This window comes from Octopus sinensis, linkage group LG16 (assembly GCF_006345805.1).
Source record: "Octopus sinensis linkage group LG16, ASM634580v1, whole genome shotgun sequence".
NCBI classification, from domain to species: Eukaryota; Metazoa; Mollusca; class Cephalopoda; order Octopoda; family Octopodidae; genus Octopus; species Octopus sinensis.
Genome location: NC_043012.1, coordinates 25,214,864 through 25,228,741, shown reverse-complemented (window position 1 = coordinate 25,228,741; position 13,878 = coordinate 25,214,864). Strand labels below are relative to the sequence as shown.

The window sequence follows — 13,878 nt, the reverse complement described above, 5'->3', positions numbered from 1 at the left end:
GATACACACGCTGTCGACCCTGATGGCATTTGAACTCTGAAAGCAAAGTCAGAGGAAATGTCGCTAGGCATGTTTTCCCGGTCCATTAAGAATTCTGCCAGCTCGCACTTTTGAAAGCGCATATGATCTAATAAATTAACATAACATCACAAATGTCAAAGAATGGTAAATCTGATGTACTACATAACACAATTTCATACGTTTTCAGAATGATGCGATGAACATGATGCGATATTGTAAACTCGCTTAAAAATTATTTGAAACAAGATAAATAATTGTTTCTCCTTGAGGCATAATAACAGACAGTATAGATAAGCTATATGAAATATTCACAAAAATGCCTAATGAATTGAGAAAAATTAGAAAATATTATACCAGCACAATAACAGCTGAACAAACACCCAGTATTACTTTTCCTCGTGGAGGCGCAATGGCCCAGTGGTTAGGGCAGCGGACTCGCGGTCGTAGGATCGCGGTTTCGATTTCCAGACCGGGCGTTGTGAGTGTTTATTGAGCGAAAAACACCTAAAGCTCCACGAGGCTCCGGCAGGGATGGTGGTGATCCCTGCTGTACTCTTTCACCAGAACTTTCTCTCACTCTTACTTCCTGTTTATGTCGTACCTGTATTTCAAAGGGCCGGCCTTGTCACTCTCTGTGTCACGCTGAATATCCCCGAGAACTACGTTAAGAGTGCACGTGTCTGTGGAGTGCTCAGCCACTTACACGTTAATTTCACGAGCTGGCTCTTCTGTTGATCGGATCAACCGGAACCCTCGTCGTCGTAACCGACGGAGTGCTTCCACATTACTTTTCCTGTCAAAATCTGTTTCCATGTATATCGGACAATTGACTTTCAAAACTAATACTACATGAGATTGCTGCTTTTTACAAGAATAGTGTGACTGTTGTGTTTATACCTTCAGTATCTCTGAACACGATAGAGTAATAGGAAGTACTGTTTGGAGTTCTCGGCTTTAATCTCTTGTTCGACGAAGGCTGTGAGACACTAGTATCACTCTATTATTTCTGCCTCAGTACTTGATCGGGATTTTAAGTTCTGAAGCTCAGAAAGATAGAAGGCAAACTTTATCCTTTTAAGATTTAAAATCATATTTTAAAGAGTCGTGTAAATTATTCCAAGGCACGGTGACATCACTCTAATAATTCTAAAAGTTCCTCAGTTTAAGATACAAATACCGATCAGTCATTTTATTTTATTTACTTTTTCCGAGATCACTTTTGACTTTCATCTTTCCAAAATAATTTAAAAATTATAAACTGTATAAGATTTATGATCTTTCTTAGAGCCCCAGATTAGATATTTCTCAACATGTATTCCACACTTCATTTTTTAGTTCAGACAGCAACGACACAGGTAACATTAGGGCAGAGTTTCATTGGTCCTTGTCTCTATATGGTAGAACATCGATAGAGTAGCGAAGAGAGACTGGTTTGAAGGGACAACAGATGTTTTATTTTTTCATGAAATCAAAACTTTGCGCAAACCTCCAACAAATAAGGATACACTCCACGTATGATTCACAATCTCACAAAGCACGTCGGGGCTCCAGTGTATTATTTCTTTAAAAAAACTTATTTAATCATGGTACTTACCAACTGTTCCGGTTAAACGATTAGGACGTAATCCTTTTGCTTGTTCCACAGTAGCATTGATTCTATTCTCCCAAGGCTGGAAAAGAATTGTGGTTTGTATGCATCCAAGATCCTGCGAACGATAGACAATAGAAAATGGAACTAAGATTATAATATTTCGAGCTATTAATCTTATCTTTAGGTTGTGTACTACTACAAAACATTTTCATCGGTTTCATCTCCAATCGTCATCAGCTGTTTTATGCATAGATATACGTACGTGGTGTTAGATTAGTTTAGAACTAGAAAAATTTTGTGATGGACAAAGGGTTTCAATGTCCATATACACTAACTAGTTTTAATGTTCCAGAAGTTTATATTATGAGTGCACAACTTGTTCATTTGTATAGAGAAGATCCTTACAATTTTGAAACAATTTCACGGTCGTATGCATATCCAAAAGTGAAACACGTGATGTTAATCAGGGATGAAACTAATCGAAATGCAGTGCAGAAATCAATATTGAAATTATACACCCTAAAGACAAGGAAAATAGTTCGGAAAATAGGAATCTTATTAACAATGACTATTCTCAGACTCTTAGATATTAAATCGATGCTGAATAATGGCCAGTTGCAATTTTGTTTCAAAGTAAAAAAGTTTTGGACATCTTTAACAATTTTGACAACAATAAACACAAAAAACATTGATGATTGAACCACCTGTGATCTTAATCATAGTTGTAAGTAAAAATATGGTGTTTGAGTATATATACATACAACATACATGTACATATACATATATATATATATATATATATATATATATATACATACAACATACATACATACATATATGTATATATATATATATATATATATATATATATATATATATATGTATATATACATCTACACATATATATACACACACATATATACCTACATACATATATGTGTATGTTTGTGCGCGTGTTTATGTATGTGTGTGTGTGTGTGCGTGTGTGTAACTGGGTTGAAATCAACGAAATAAATACTGACAGGAAATATATTTAATTCGCTGCTCTGTAAGCTGCATATATCCATTGCATTCACCCTGTACAAAATTATCTGGCATGTATACTTTTATACATAGGTGCGTATATATAAGGTTTTAATATGGCGGGAATAATCCAAACTTTCTTCCGAGTTCCAGGTGAACTTAATACAATAATGTGAACGTATACATAAAGCAAAGCAAAGGTAAATACCAGCTGTATAAGAAGCCAAGTTGTAGGTGGTTATACTCACATAAAATTTGATTTATATTCCAAAATTCATTTAGAATATATGAAGACTGTAGCATTAATTAAACTGTCAAGAGAAATGGCCATCCTTTACCCTGTTTCTGAGATTCTTAATATTGTATATTAATTTTATAACGTACTAGCAGGTTTTGATTTCATAAAATTTTACCTGCTAAGAATTTACATATAATTCTAGAGAACCACATCTCTCCACAGAATTTTCTGTTGTTATGTGCTATTTTGTGACGTATTCAAGTGTGTAAGGGTGGAGTCCTTGGCCATTTTCAAGACGATAACTAAGATCCAGGTAACTGTGTAAAATCCGTAGACGATTTACATCTAACTGGGACTGGAGCATTCACTTCAAAGGAGTAACGTAGATACGTCTACAACAGATTATTTCAAGACTTTGGACACTTCAGTCATGGCAACAGCCGTTTATTCAAAGAACTGCGCAAGAGAATTGATCCGGGTATTTTCATACATATGAAATGAACTTATTAATCACACAGCTCTGTTCGCGTCCATAGAAGACCAACTGTTGTGATCATTTCACAGTATTATTGCATGTTATAGAAACATGTTGTCATATATACAACACCAGTTAACTAATAGCTTCACGTTCACGTCGTACTATATGAAGTTAGACGGACAGGGACTTTTAAAGTTAAATACTTTGCCAACTACACGATACAAAAGTAAAGGAAATTTAACCAAATCAGATGGATTTACGTCATATTGATTTGATCATATCAATATTATTATCTTTATAACTAGTCAAGACTAAAATATAACAAGACCCCTGCAGATAATGAAGGGAATTGATATTGTACATTGTACCAATTTACAATTAGCATGAGTGAGCCAGCGAATGTTTAAGCATATTTTTTAAAACGAGATCTAAACGCCATTGAAAGGATATGAATTAAGATTTATCTTCGAAATGCATTGGTGGCGACAGTTGACGTCTTTCATTCGCAAAGTTGTCTTCATATTCTGGCAGAAAAAAACTCTGTTGTTAACCCACGAGCCCCAACTGGAACTATGGAGGCTTCGTAAGGAATCAGCAGAGTTTATTTACCAGGAATACAACTTAAACGAATCCCAAGATCCAGTCTTCAGGAAAATGATATATCTAATAATAAATAATTTTTGTTTTGTTAAACTTTCAACCGAATTGACTTCCTGCTTCTGAAAATATACCTGTGAAGAAGGAAAAAACTTGGTAATTAATAGTGAGATGTTAGGGACGCATTGAAGATTTTAGTTCTGTAGATATTGGGCACAGGTATAGCCGTATGGTTTGGGAATTAAATTTACAAAAAGAATTATATACGCGTTCGATTCTGCAGTGCAGAATGCGTTTGCGCGTATATATATGTGTGTATATTTCTGTCAATGCAAATATGTAAATCGAGTAAATAACGATGAGGAATAAAACCAAATGTTGTACAGAAAAGATGTATGTTTGCAGTTACACACATTACTACATAGTCACCATCATCGTTATAAATACAATAGACAAGGTGTTTCCTCATAGAAAAGAAGTTGTCAAAGACGATGTAATTTACAAATTTTGATATCTATAACATCCATAGCTACCTAAGTAAGAATAAGTCTAAATCAATATATAATTGATATATATCGCAGCGAATGACGTGCAGCATGTCAGATAAGTAAATCGAATTACAACATACACTTTTCGAAGTACTGTAGAACCAATGCATGAGTGCATTGCGTCCTATAGCAGAAACAGCTGTTAGCTAATGAAGTTCGTGACATAATTTCTTATTCCCTTCCTATTTAAATTTCTTATTGCTCAGTCCTCGACTGACGCTTAGTTGTGAAGCATAGGTACGTGGAGTTCTAACACCCCAATTTATTGGTATCGCTATGCCTTAGTGAAATAGTAACGTGTGTGTGTGTGTGTGCGTGTGTGTGCGCGTGTGTGTTTGTGTGTGTTGATATGTATGAATGAAGGTATACATTTATATTAATAGAGAAAGTGAGGCAGATATACTTAGAGAAATAAAGAGAGAGAGAGAGAGAGAGAGAGAGAGAGAGAGAGAGAGAGATGTACATATATGCTTGCATATATAAATATATTAAAATAGGAGGTGGTATCGAAAGTTTCCCAGAAAAGTTATGTTTGATAAAAAGTAACTTATAAGTTTTAACATCATCTCCTTCGCAATCGTCACCTTACGCAGCATTTCATCGTCCCAGCGAAACTTCTATTTTCGGAATACGGTCTGCAAGTCGTTTTCCGTAAGCGAGCCTAGAACCTTCAGCGATTCGCTCTGATTTTGACAACGGTCTTAAAACTGCGACCGTGGAACCGCATTTTTGTCTGGGAGAAGAGACGGAAGTCCGCCGCAGATGCTAAATCTGGGGAACAGGGCGGGTGTGGAAAAGATAGCATGTGTTTTGGGGGAGAGACTCAAGATGCTCGGTGACAGAGTGCATTGTGGTCGAGAAGAATCCAATACTTCGAGCTCCACAGATCCGGTCGTTTTCGCCAAATGTTCCCCAAACGCTTCAAAGTGTCAGTAGAACTTTCGATTGATGGTCTGGCTCTGGAGGATGAATTCTCGATGCAAAATACCACCTTCCCGGGGGCGACACTCATGACAGGTATTCCATTTGGCTCATCGTCTCCCAGCGACGCTTTTCCGCCATTGAAGTACCCGTGCCACTCGAAACATTGCGTACGACCCATTGCCTCGTCGCTGGAAGCTTGCCGAAGCACGCTCAATGCATCTGTGGCAGAATTTCCAAATCTAACGCAAAATTTCACTCTGGCACTTTGTTCCTGTCCATCGCAGGCTACATCACACACGTGATTACAAAACCACAAACATTACCACTTGCAAAGTAAACGCAGTGATGTTACTCGGCACACTGCCTCATGAAGACCACTGCCAGCTCTCACTGCGCACGCAACCGTATGCTCCCATCTGATGGCGCGTTACAGAACGAGTCCGGGAACTTTCTGATACCACCTCTTACATGCAGGAGTGCAAGAATGCGTAAATCATTAAAGCAATAATCGATACCGTAGATTATATATATATGTCCCTAAGCGAAAACTATCCTCTAAATTCTTAAGTGGGTATTTAAGTCTCTTTTTCCTTTTGTTTTCTCTACCTTTTTTTCATTGATTTATTTTATTTTATTTTATTCTTTGTCACAGTAGCAATTTCTGTGAACTCTGTTCGTCTTTAGAATTATCAAGCTGATAAACGCTATTTAGATATCTGAAAGCAGCAACTGTGACAGTAATAAGAGAAGAATAGCCAATATTCCACAATATTTCACAAGTTTCTGTGGCAGACGCCACGCTGCAGGAAATAATATTAAACGAATTGTATTATGAAACACAAAGTGTGACATTGTGAATTGGATGGTAATCTTTAATGCAATCGTCCATACATGAAATCAATTTTCTGTGATGTGACAAGGATAGAAAAAAAATTAATAGAAATATAAAAAAAAATTATATATTCAAATATAAAAATATAAAATAGAAAATTATATATATATACATATATATATATATATATATATATATATATATATCTGTGAATATTAAAAAATACTGAATAATTTCTATACGATATATAATGGTATAAACGCCTACAGATACATACACGCATAAAACACACACGCACATACATATATAAGTATATACATGTGTATGTATTTATATGAATATATATATATATTATATATATATATATATATATGTATGTATATATATATATATATATGTATGTATGTATGTATGTATATGTATATATTCATACATATTCTCAGATGCATTATGTAGAAACATACAACATACATATATGAATACATTCATACATGCACACATACATACATTCATACAAAAATACATGCATCCACAAATACATATATATACATACAAACATATATACATACACAAATACATACACAAATGCATAAATACATACATACATACATACATACATGTATGCATATATAGATGTTGACAGACAGACAGGTAGACAAACAGGCAGGCAGACACAGAGACAGAAATATTAAAGCCGTGTGAGAAAAGCTATCAGCTGCATTAAAAAAATCTTAATAACAATTTCTGAAAAATAAAAAAAAATATCTGTGACACGTTATCAAACTCTGTTCTGGTATTTCTTTCTGTCTATAGAAATATGAAGCCAGAACTGTCTTAATCGATGAAGCACATGACACCCATTCAGAAACTCTCGTTTCTTATTCTCATTGTTAAACTGTTGCTGTTATTGCTGCAGTTGCTGTTGCTGATGTAGCTGTTCCTGTTGTTTTTTTTATCCTTGTTTTGCGTTCCTCAACATTTTCCCTTTTTTTTTCAGACCCGGATGCGAATCAATTTTTTTCTCATGAGAGCTTCGTAACCCAGCAATGAACTCCTTTGCATTCAGCCAATCGGAGCTCACCTTGAAAATCCACATACTATGTACTACTACAGTACAACCAGTCAGGCATAGAATGGCGTATGCCACTCTGTGAGTACAACCTCGTAGGTCTCACATAAGCACCACAACCCGCCCACCACCATCTTCATAGATGAATTGAGCACCATCTCTATATGGAGCTAACATTAGGTACCGATGCTCAGATTAGAATAGTGATATTGCATGTACTCATTGATATATGCAAGGAGGGCGCAATACGACACAACACCATATTGATTACGATGTTTCCAGATCATCAGCATTTTAAATTAGAAATGTAGAAAATCAATCCAAAAATTAAGAAACCACACTCGTTTACATTTTCTAGTAAATTACGCAAATTAGCAACAGTTATGGCATCATCGGTGAGCAGCTCTCCATTCATTTTATACACTAAATTTCACATTTTTCACTCCAATTTACCCGTTTAGAACGGTTAGATTTTGCTATAGCGCACATTTTCCACTAGACTCAACCAGAGTATTTTCGTGACTAGATGGACAGTAGTTTGATAGTTGAGCTCTGATTGGCTGTATGCAAATAAGTTCATAACTGGGGGTCCGGAACTCTCGTGGGGAAAAAATTCGTGATCCAGACCGGCGCTGATTTTTTTCTATTTATCCAAAAATGTTTTTGTCAAGGAAAAATGATTGCACTATTTACTGTATCCTTTTTCTTAAAATACTAGGGTTCGATTGAAGGCATATTTCGCCAACTATAACATATCTTTCTGGTCTTTTTTCCTTAAAACATTACGTTTTGAGTTGGAGAGCCTTTCTTTCTCACATTTCTACCGAAACTCTGTCTCTGTAATTTTTATACTAAGTAACCAGACACAGTTACCGTTTGACTAAGTCGACCTGTTTGTAAATAATTGCACACAGGGTTAGATTTCCTCACTATATACGTAATACACAGGGATGGGGATTACACGTACACTTGGACTCAATCTTCTTTAAATCACAAATCACGCACCACAGAAAATTACTCAATGGAAAAAACTTTCTCTGAAATATAAATGTTATCAATTTACGGGTTATTTTTGGTTATAGCATTATACATGTGAAAGTTTAGGAATTATCTGAGACTAAATTACTGTAGCAGCACTAACAAGGGTTATACGCAAGCTAATGAGACAGCGTTTATAATGTTGAAAGAATATTGAACTTGTCTAGTAGTGGCGTTGATGATATCTACTCAAAGCTGTTCCTCAAATTTACTGGCTTTATGCCTAAATCAGAAGCCATTGTTAAAAATTAAACAAAACACGAATATAACCAGTTTTGCTGACATTTAAATCAATGCAATTATTCTTTTATGCAACAATAATTTCTGTAGAGAGCCGGTCCCATATTAAGCAGAACAGGGAGAGCTTTAAAATATGTATAAATATGAACAAATGTGAATATATACATATATATATATATATATATATATATATGTACAGAGAGAGAGAGAGAGGGAGAGAGAGAGAGAGAGAGAGAGAGGTTATGAGCGGTAATGGTGTCGGTAAGACCCAAAGGCGTCAGGTAATGCTGAATAAGTGCTATAGACAGACCATAGTTAAGCTCCAAGTTCGGTGATTATGCGAATGCGGAGTCCAACGTAGGTCATATATCAGCGTGTGTGTATATATAAAACATTTTTTTTTCAGAATGAGATAAAAAACCAAGGATGTGACGATTCTAGAATACTTATAAAACATTTATAAATGTTCTAAAATCTCCACAGCCATTGGGTTTTTTATCTCATTCTGAGAAAAATCTTTAATTTATATATATATATATATATATATATATATATATAAAAAATACCGTGAACATGTAAACACATAAGAGATGAACATAATATATTATATATATATATATTATATACATATACATATATATTATATTATATTATTTTATATACATATTATATATATTATATCATATTATATTATATACATATTATATATATATATATATATATATATATATATAATATATATATACGATAGATAGATAGATAGATAGATAGATAGATAGATGATAGATAGATAGATAGATAGATAGATAGATAGATAGATAGATAGATAGATAGATGATAGATGATAGATAAATAGGTAAATCTACATGCATATAACATATACCAAAATATATTCACATGTTTATATTACAACATACTCTCTATATAATGACGTTTCTTAATTGCCTGGTGATACGTGTATGATGTTTTCCCCCCATTGAAACAGCTGTGGCAAACAATATAACTTATGAATTCTATTTGAAATTAGCTTGCTTCTCACTTCATTATTCTAGATATTGAAATGCTACAATTAGCGGGAAAGTTTCTTTCAGTGATAACTACATTCCTTGCACCTTGCATATGTTTATGAAACGTTTTCTAACATCCAATTATAGGTGATTCAATGGCGACAGCTGGAACATCTCCAAACACGACCGAATATATAGCAACACTAGGCAACCACAAGAATGTGAATAGAACTGTGTCTTTAATACAAAATACATTTGGAAGGGTTTGTAATACAACTGGTGTACTTCAAATATATTGTATCAAAATGGTGTTAGGGCTTATAAGTCTAACAAAGAAAAACGCCTTGTATACAAGGATCTAAATCCATGAATAAAAGTAAAATCTCCTCGTTCGAATAAATGTGCAAAATCGTAAAGTTATTTAATAATATTCTGTATTAAGTATTGAGCAATTTCTCGCTTTGCCTCAAAGTGAAGAATGCATACATATGTATATGTGCATGTATGCGTGTGTGCGTGTACCTGTGTATGCATATGTGTAGTTATATAATTTCATACATACATACATACATACATACATACATACATACATACATATATATATATATATATATATATTATATATATATAATATATATATATATACATATATGTAGTATATGTATATATATGTGCATGTATATATATATTCGCGTGTGTATTTGTACAGGCACACACACACACATGGTGATAGCTACATAGACAGTCAGACGAGCATACAGATATACGGACACATATACAGACAGGTATATATATATATATATATATATATATATATATATATATTATATATATATATATATATAATATATATATATATAGAGAGAGAGAGAGAGAGAGAGGAGAGAGAGAGAGAGAGATTTGTCGTGTCAGAACAAACTATACTGCAGTAGTTACCATGAGAGGAATTTATATTGGCTTTTAGAGCAAAATGCACTCTTAGCAGTAAGATAAATCCGCGCCAGCTCCAGCGCTGAGAACACCAAATCACGTGCTTTCGACCTTACTTGGTTTTGTCACTGATGGAGGCTGCGGATTTTGCGCTAATTTATCTGCCCGCTAAGAGTGAGTTTTGCAGCGACAGCCAGTATGAGAGTTCCTTTCGTAACTGCCGCATCTCATTGACTCTAACAGAACATCCATGATTAAGTGGGAATAAATATTGCCTGTAGCTATTAATACTGCCTCTGCCACTAATATATATTATTTGTTTCCTTATACATGCTCGCTAATTTGAGTTCGGCAACCCGAAATTACTATGTTCGTCCATTTAGAATTAAATCAAATAAGTCTCTAATTAAATTAAATGTACTCATAACGAAATAATGCAACACAACGGACATACTCTTTTAACGGACCGAAATATACAATTCCATAAGACAGGAAGCATTGTTTTTAGTCTAACGACATTTATTTTAGACGCGAATTATTAAATCGATTTTGTATGAACCGTCAACTCTGGTATAAGATAATTTCCTATAAAAAGAACTAATACGCCTTAGCTAATGAACTGTCGAATTTGTTTATATAAACAATAACATCATTCGATTAGTTGAACATGATAAATAAATTCGATCGATTTTTCATATCCCCTTAACGTAGCATCCTGACTGTATCTCCTTCGTTCTTTGACTCGTACAAATCTTATAGTTATTCCTTCGTATTTCTCTACCTCTATTCCCGTTTCTAATTATATTCCCATTCATCATCCTCTATTCTTTTTCTTCTTCTCCCACAACAACGTTTATTCATACTTCTACATGTGTTTGTTTTAATGTTAGATGGGTTTGGCTTCTTTTTTTTTTTCTTTTTACGCTTATATATTCAGTATAAATACTTCTCTGAGAGCAAATAAATATCTGAAAGGCAGTCATATAGCGTAACGATCTCTCAGACCGTAAAATATTGTTCTGAATAAATGTGATATACTCTCCATTCTAAATGATTAATTCCTTAAACGGACAATTATATTAGTTGTTATAATATATACCACACACACGACCGCATAAATATACTCACTCACACACAAGCATACAGGCACACAAAGTCACATAAACATATATATATATAAACACATGTATGCTTGTATGGATATATATATAGAGAGAGAGACATACACACGCATATGCATACTCAAGCACACACACATAACTATATATATATATATTATATATATATATATATAATATATATATATATATATATATATATATATATATATATACGTACAATTATATGTATGTATGTGTCTATGTTTGTACGTATGTATATATATATATGTACATGAACACATCTGTAAATCTATATCAATGTATTCGATTATGTATATATAAAAATACGAGATGGTATCAAAAGGTTACTGCATTAGTATTGTTTAATTAAAAATAACTTATTTACCTAACTTTTAGCATTACCGTCTTCGAAATAGTTACCTTATGCAGCTTCCGACGTTCTTTCGATTTTCGGAATACGGCTTGGAAGTTATTTTTCGTAAGCGAGTTGAGAACCATCTGCGATTTGCTCTGAATCTTAAAACGGCGACCTTTCAGCTGCATTGCCATCTTGAAGGAAGATGCAAGTCCGCAGGTGCTAAATCCGGTGAAGAGAGCGGGTGCGGAAGCGCTGCCATGTTGCTCTTTGCGAGACACTCACGAGTGAAGAAAGCTCGGTGACAGGACGCATTGTGGTCCTGAAGAATCCAGTTCTTCGCGCTCCACAGATTTGTGTGCTGTGGCCAAATGGTCTCCTTGGAACACTTCAAAACATCGCAGTAGAACTTTCAATCGGTGTTCTAGCCCCGAAACAAGAATTCTCGACGTACAATACCACATTTCCGGGGGTGACGCTCATAGCATGTCCTCCAGATCGCTCATCGACCTACAGATCGCTCATCGTCCTCCAGATCGCTCATCCACTTCCAGATCCTTCATGTCTTCCAGATCGCTCATCGTCTTCCAGATACCTCAGGTCTTCCAGATACCTCACGACTTGCAGATCACTCATCATCTTCGAGATCCCTCACGTCCTTCAGATCGCTCATTGCCTTCCGGACCCCTCACGTCTTCCACATCCCTCATGTCTTCCAGATCTCTCACTTCTTCCAAATCCCTCAGGTCTTCCAGATCCCTCACGTCTTCCACATACCTCATCGACTGCTAGATCCCTCACGTCTGCCAGATCCCTCACGTCTTCCAGATCCCTCACGTCTTCCAGATCCTTCACGTCTTCCAGATCCCTCACGTCTTCCAGATCCCTCACGTCTTCCGGATCGCTCATCGTCTACCTGATCCCTCACGTCTTCAAGATCCCTCACATCTCCATATATAATACATATATATACATACATACATATATACATATATGCCTTTCTATTTCTCTCTTTATACACATATATGCCTTTCTATTTCTCTCTTTTCTCTCATACACATATACATAAAATATAATTAATACTTAGGTACTTAAATTGAGGCACCATGTCAGTTCGGTATATCTGCACAACTCCAAGTTGTGTGAAGAGAATGCAAATACGTAACATCTGTACAGCCTTGTTACTTATTTACATATGTATGTGTACATATATATATATATATATATATATATATATATATATATATATATATGTATATATATATATAAAGAGAGAGTGAGATTACATTTTAACGCACCTTAGTATAGTCACATACACACACACACACACACACACAAAACACAGGCACATACGCATAAACACAGACACAGATTGAGGAAGAGTATTCGCTAGTTTTTTAAAGTATGTATATATTAGGTTTTAAAGACATAAAAGCAAACAACAGATTATTTTGGTCACAGCTGTTTCCTGTCCTAGGGGTTTCACAGATATTTTGAAGCACAATGCAGTTTATTTAGAATAACGTTAAAGAAAATCCTCTGAAGAAGATTAAAACACAGAATATACTAAAATGGTGAGAAAGCACACAATAAAAGGGTTGCAGAAGGAGAAAGAGAAAAAATAATTATTGTAGAGATAAATATCACTAAAGTTACATGAGGAAAAGTTGAAATGGAGAAAATAAAGAAACAATGAGATAGATAGATAGATAGTTAGATAGATAGATAGATAGATAGATAGATAGATAGATAGATAGATAGATAGATAGATAGATAGATAGATAGATAGATAGATAGATAGATAGATGGATAGATAGATAGATGGATAGATAGATGGATAGACAGACAGAGAGACAAGTAGGTAGG

The 13,878-nt window shown here is 34.6% G+C and overlaps 1 long non-coding RNA gene across 1 annotated transcript in view; it reads right to left on the bottom strand.

The window, feature by feature from the left end:
• The window catches only part of LOC118766536, a 104,640-nt gene extending 102,915 nt beyond the window's left edge, over nt 1-1,725 (bottom strand). Inside the window, exon 1 of the long non-coding RNA XR_005002471.1 lies at nt 1,616-1,725. This is a non-coding gene — a long non-coding RNA (uncharacterized LOC118766536). The remainder of the gene's footprint in view (nt 1-1,615) is intronic.
• Nucleotides 1,726-13,878: the final 12,153 nt, after the last annotated feature.